The following is a 7,145-nucleotide window of genomic DNA, read 5'->3' as shown; positions in this document are numbered from 1 at the left end:
TTGTTGAATTCTTTTTCCCATGCACGACCAAGACTTCCTTGCTGACTCCCTCTTGGTATTCTTGATGAGAATGAGCTTGAAATGGACTGAGGAAAGGGCTAGTCGAATTTGGAAAGAAACAATCCCATAATGAACTTTTTATGAACTTGTCTTTGGGATGAAAAGACCCATTTCGCCCAGCAGCTGAACTAGCTCCATCTTCAGTGTTAGTTAGCTCATTCAGCTCCAACATAGTGTCACTTAGCTCACTCAGCTCATCCAGCTCCAGAGTAGTGTCACTTAGCTCACTCAGCTCATCTAGCTCGCCCAAGTAAGTGTCATTTCGTCCAGCTCATCCCAAGTGGATTCTAGCTCGACCATATGTCTTAAAATGTGAAGTTGGACGGGAAAGGCAAGCTCCAGTACGGTTAGATCGGTCATCCGGCCATAGTTCCAGCCAAAGCTCATTTCCGGACGCATGCGGGACGGTCCAATACACTGCACTGATCCGTGGTGAAAAACATGAACCTCGGTTGAAATGTTCAGAACGTCATGAACTCCATGCTGAGCTGGTTCCATGTACTGATTCGTGGACTGCGACACATCAGCGGGGGTGTGGCGAGTGGAGGTTGTGGTTTTGGGTCGGTTGAAATGCATCTTGGAGACGAACCGGGTCGAGCGGCGACCCGAGAAGTCGGAGGAGAGGGGAGGAGACGAGTTTGGGGTTAGCAGAGGAGAGAAAGTTGGAAGCTTTCGGTGGGAAACAGGGGATGGGGAAGAGGGAGGAGCTGCGGAAAGGGAGTGGGAGCCAAGAGGGGAGGAAGAGACGCGCGGTGGAAGCCATTGACGGTTGTTGGATTGTTGACGGGTCTGACGATGATTACCGGTGGTGGCGGTGAAGATGGACCAGTGAGGCGGCATTGAGGCCATTGTTGAAATGAGAAAGAGTCGTGGAAAGGAAGAAAGAGAGAGACGTACGTTTAAGGGGGTTGGGTTTTATGGTCGTTGGAATACTAAAAGACTGACACTTTATGAAGGGTTTTGTCCATAGAGAGACAGAGATGTTTGTGTTTGCCAATCTCCTTTTGATTAGCTCCCCCAAAAGTTAGTCAGGTCTCTTTTAATTTCTTTATTTATTTTATGCGACCAACTCTCGCCAAGTTATGGATAATATAACAGGCCTTACCGATAGATTAGTAGAAGGCTTGAGCGTTCCAAGAATCAATGTCCCACAGTGCCGACTCTAGCCTGGCGGTGCAAATATGCTCTAATTTCCTTTACTATTTTAGGATTTTTAATTTTGAAATTCTTACAAAATTGAGGTTCAACTTTTAAATTAATTCATGAAGAAAAATAAACTCTGTGTTTCAAAATATATGATGTTTTAGATCTATGCATAACTATTAAAAATTGTTTTTATTTAAAAGAATTATTAAAAATAAATTAAAAACTATTGACCAATTATAAAACATACTATAAGTTTTTATAGGCTGCATAGCTTTTAATAAAGTTAAAATTATCTAAAAAATAACAAGATCTTATATACTGAAACATTATCCATTACAAAACGCTAAATTAAATATTATAATTATAAATCACTAAATATTTACTTTTCTGTTATTTATAGATTTTTGCTTTAGTTATACAGATTTATATTTTTGGTGTATTGTATTAATTTATAATTAATTACATAATGACCGGTAGCAAAAACTTTAACCATTCTAACTTTTAGCGTGAACAGAAAGATACATCATTTGTGTTTTGAATTCTGTTTTTTTGATATCAACAAATGAAGGTTGATACTTGATAGCATGCCTCAGTATCCAGACTACACCTTTGATAGCATGAACCATCAATTGGAACACGGAGATCCATGCGGTCACCACCCAGAAGAAGGCAGCCATGAGCCAAGGCGATCCACCTCTCTTAATGTTATCAAGACAACTAATGACACATATTGATTCATAATCAATATTGGTTATATACCAAAAGTATAATTTCCTGGTTTACTAACAACTAAAACATGGAAATGCTGTGCAACAAGATGTTCTTTCTTCTAACCATTTCGGAAAACAATTTAATCGATACCCATTTATTAGATTTTCACAAGTTTTTAAAATCATATAGAATTAGGATCAAGGATCAAGGATCAAGGAACTTAAGTTACAACTTACAAGAAGACATAGAACAGTAATACAATTTCCAGATTAACAACTCTAACCTCCTCACCTCGGTTTAGCTATTCATCTCAGGGTTCAAACAAAACCACTTTCGGGTGAGACAAGAACAAGAGCTTATGAGCATCAATTTATCCTAACACGTTTCCCTTGTGGCTGCAATTTGCCATCTCTCATCATCGCACAAAACTCCTCATAGTCTATTCTTTCATCCTGCACAAAACCGGCTAAATGTTAAACCGAAAAAATAAAAAACCAGAAACTTAAAAAAAGGCAATTTACATTATCTGTATCAACTTCTGATATGATATCTTTGGCAATAGCTTCGTCTCCCACAACATGCTTCATCAAGTTATCCTTCGTTATGTACCTTTTGTATAAATAAGCAAATCCAAATTAATGCGCAAAACATTATGAATGGTGACCAGGGAACGACGAGGAATAATGCATTCTCTAACGTTCCTAAAAAAAGAAATAATAATTCCCTCTCATTCCATTTCATTTTTTTTTTGTAGAGAATTAAAAAACAAAATTATTCCTTGTTAAATTTGATAAGGAAAAATCATTCTTTTTCATTCATGCTATTTTATTCCCGTACATTTCTTTTTTATTCGTTCCTCTGGTTTTCCGAATGGTCACTAGTCAGATCTTTGCATTTTCAAATATTTGGTTCTCTACACACAAAAAGAATGATTGATGGAGATTGATTCATTAACTTACCCGCTACCATTTTTATCAAAGAACTGGAATGCTTTGTGCAATTTTCGTCTGTAACAAGTACGTTTGTCTCCGTAGTCGCTGAGATATACTCGTAGAGGTCCAATCTTCCATTGCCATCCACATCAGCCTGGACAAAGTTTACTGTTATGTATCATAAACACACAAAGCAGTTAAATAAAGATGGTTTCTTGATACTCACGGCTTCCATGAGTTGCCTAGCTTCACTTAGAGAGAGGTTAGGATGAGATCTAGGTGCATTCAGCCCGTTTCTTAGTTCTCCGTAAGTGATTGACCCGCTTCCGTCAGTATCCATACTCTTAAAAACCCTATCTTTATCATCTTTGATTAGCTCTTTTTCTAGACCCTCTACGATAACCTGCAAATCAAACACACAAATCACAATCCAAAGGCAGGCAGTGGTAGATATTAGTATCATATTTTATTATTATTATTAGAGAACACAATGAGATGGCAATTTTACATTAAGAGCTAGCTTCTTAAGCTTGTTCATAGCTCCAAATCTCTTCATACGCAATACCAGAACATTATCAATAGGCTTATATGGAGCTTGTATTCTGATCCAGCTATGTTCTACAAACCCACGAGAAGATTGCTAGTTAGATACAAACATAAATAAACTCACACTTATTTTTAATACCAGAAGGTTTGGGGTCGAAGCCCGTAATCTCCCATGCCCGAAACGTAATATTAGTTTCGTCCCAGCGGTCACTCGAACTAGAGAACTCTAACACAATGGTCAAGGATCCTTTCTAGTTAAGGTAATAACCTCTGGTAAACTCACACTATTACTTTAGACAGAAGTAGAAAAATACTTCAAATTTTTCATATTGTCACGCTACAACATATCAATTAGAATCACATTACCAAGAACATTTGAAGCAGAGATTCGGCTCTTAGGATCTTTGGTTAACATCTTCTTGACAAGATCTTTGGCGCTCTCAGATACACAAGGCCATGGTTTCCTCTCCAAATCAAGACTCCCTCTCCTAATCTCCGACTCTACAATAACACAGATGGGCTTGTAGATATAATTCCAGATCCTAACCTCCCAAGAAAATGAACAAATCAAGGCATGTAGTAGTGGTGCTTAAGCTCTTACCAGTCTTAAATGGGTGCTTGCCGCAGAGTAAAAGGTATAATATAACACCAGCACTCCAAATGTCAATCTCTTTCCCGTAGCTTTTCCCTTGTAATACTTCAGGGGCAAGGTAGTATTTACTCCCGACTTTACCCTTCAGTTCTGTTTCTGCAATTGTTACACATACAGAAAACAGAACAGAGTCAGAACAGAGCCGTAACAGAGTCAGTTGCTCTGTTGAGGCTTATACGACATGATAAACTCTAAGTACTTCCCGGCTAACCTTGTTTGATGTAAACAGAAGATCCGAAACCGATAGCTTTGAGCATGGTGTTCTCAACCTCACTCGAGAACAAGAAGTTCTCAGGCTTGACATCGCGATGAATCACACCCATCGAGTGACAAGTCTGCAAAGCATTCGCAATAGACTTCAAGATTCCAGCAGAATCTTTCTCCGAGTAATAGCTATGTGCTTCAATCCTACTTGATAGCTCTCCACCACCACACAGTTCCATCACTATGTGTTCACTCTCTGTCCTCGTACACACTCTTGATGCTGACTATGTTGTGCTGGCGTGAAAGGCGAAACATGATCTCAATCTCCTTCTTCACAGCTTCTTTGTCTTCCTCGCTTTTTAGCTTACCCTTTTGAATGGATTTGCAGGCGTAGCTTCCGCCTGTGAGAAGCTCCTCGCACATGTACGTTGTTCCCAAGTTACCTTTTGCCTAATTCCTTGCCGAAGCTGTAAAGCTTTTTGATGTCTTCAAGTGGCTTCCCTAGTATGTTCTGTAGCTCTCCATCTGACAGCGGCTGGTTCTTACTCCAGGAGCAACCCATTGGTTTGAGTGGGTGTTGTCAGAGATCTTGTTTAGGATCGTCAAAATGTAAGTAATGTTCAGGAGCTGATATTTTTAAATTTGAAGGAAAACAAACTTATACTATTAAGTATAACCTGGTCTTCTTCTTCCTTGCCAAAAGTTGGTCTTTAATTATTCAAAGTAGTATTGGTCCAGCATTAGTAATTTAGAATGTATTACTCCCTCTCCCTCTGTTCCTGAAAGTAAGATTTTCTAGAGTATACACGCTTATTAAGAATTTAATAAATGTTTATAATTTAATTTATTTTTTACTTTATTATACATTTTCCAATAACTTTCCACCAATGAAATTTAATCAATTCAAATATTCTCAATTAATGTTCCTCAAAAATATAAAAAAGTATCTTAACAATATAGAAAATCTATCTTTGTGGAACAAGAAAAAAATCTAAAACATCTTACTTTCGGAAACAGAGGTAGTATATAACTGGACTTGCTCTTTGAAGACTTTGACTTTGGTCACAGACGCGTACGAAAAAAAGTATGATGTCTCATGTCTTTGACGATCTAAACAGTTTCTTCTATACTAGCATACGATCTAAACTGTTCTTTTTTCTTGTTCTTGGCTTTGGCGATCATGTCTCAGTCGCAGCTTATCGGAAAGAGTGGTGATGGGAAGGATGGGGAGGGGAATCGTAAGCGGTTGAAGATCTCTATTCCTCATTTTGACAACTCTGATCTGGTTAAGAGTTACTCGAAGACTCTGATCGGGAGATGTATGAATCCGGCGAAGCAAGATGGCGCGGCTCTGCTGGTGATGTTACCGAAAATTTGGAAGGTGGAAAAGAGAGTGGTGGGAGCGGACCTGGGAATGGGACGGTTCCAGTTTCATTTTGATAAAGAGGAAGACATTGTGGCGGTATTGGAGATGCAGCCATATCATTTCGATTATTGGATGATAGCGCTCGCTAGGTGGCAACCAAAGATGATGAGAGACTTTCCTTCAGAGATCCCTTTTTGGATCAAGATTGAGGGTGTCCCCACAGAGTTTTGGTCAACTCCAACGTTCCAGAGCATTGGCGATGCTATTGGTGAGACTACAGATGTGGATCTCGATTATGGAAAGAAGCGGGTGATCATAGATGGACGCAAGGAGTTGTGTTTTGAGACAACAGTTGATTTCAAAGGTGGAGAATACTATGAGGAAGAGGAGGCTCTTGTCACGTTAAAGTTTGAAAAGTTGTTTGGGCACTGCTCTCTCTATCTCAGTCTTTGCCATGATCTGGGGAGCTGCCCTTTGAATCCAAACCCGGAGAAGAAGGAGGGCAGGGAGGGTGCTGCTGTCAGAAAGGATGATCGAGCAAGGAGTTATAAGGGAGTCGTGATCAATGGAGAGGGGACTCATCAAGAGAATGACAAGGATACAAGGAGATACCAAGGTAAGGGGAAAGGAAAGATGTACGAGGAACAAGAATCAAGGTGGGAACGGGTGTCGGAACGAGGAAGTAAAAGATCCTTCTCAAACCGCAATCACAACAAACTTGAGGACGGAGGCTCCAGGAACCGCAACTCTCGGTGGGAACAAACAAGACGACATTTAGAGGAGGAGAGGAGTCGACCATCTCGTGCAATGCGTGGAGAAAGAACCCCACCACGAGGTGAAAGAAGTACGGTGAGCAGGAACAGAGAGGAGCCACGTGAAGAAGGAGAAATAAGGTTTGATGGGAGTGATAGGGGGAGGTTGCAAGATGTGGAGAAGAGCTTAATTTTTCCACCAGGACCTGTACAGGAGACATCTCCACTCCCCGGTGATCCTGATCAGGTAAATTTAATTACGGGAGAGTTAGAAAATGGTTTGGATCTGGTTAGCGAGTTTTTAGAAGATGGAACTAATATGCTGGATAAGGATAAGATTATTGCGGATTTAGCTTTGTCTGGAGAGGTGGGAATGGAACTGGGTGAGAATCATCACACTAGGAAGGAGATAGGTTCGGGTCTGGAGCTTGATGATGAGTTTCAGAATCTTACAGATGGAGAAGGAAAAGATATGGATCAGGTAGAACAGGTGGAGGCAAAAGAAGTTGTCGAAGATGATATGGCTGGAGAGATTGGAGAGGGTAAGGGGGCAACGGTGGTGGAGAAGAAGCCGGGGCTGCGTAAGCCTTTGTTCTCAGTTGCTGTTGGAAACAATTCCAAGTTCGCTCAAGTCCTCCTGTCGCCTCGCAAGCGTGCTGCAGCTAAACAGAGTCTCCGTAAGGGTGGGGGCACTAAGCAGGTGGAAGAGAAGGGTTCCTCATACCCGAAACAGCTACCCAAGCCTTAAAACGTTTTATGGATCAGCATGATTGGAA

General features: G+C 40.5%; 1 pseudogene; it reads right to left on the bottom strand.

Annotated features, from left to right (window-relative positions):
* Window positions 1–2,214: 2,214 nt before the first annotated feature.
* LOC106341320 lies at window positions 2,215–4,813 on the bottom strand (annotated as a pseudogene).
* Window positions 4,814–7,145: the final 2,332 nt, after the last annotated feature.

Source organism: Brassica oleracea, chromosome C4 (assembly GCF_000695525.1).
Source record: "Brassica oleracea var. oleracea cultivar TO1000 chromosome C4, BOL, whole genome shotgun sequence".
NCBI classification, from domain to species: Eukaryota; Viridiplantae; Streptophyta; class Magnoliopsida; order Brassicales; family Brassicaceae; genus Brassica; species Brassica oleracea.
This window is presented reverse-complemented; position numbering and strand designations above follow the sequence as displayed.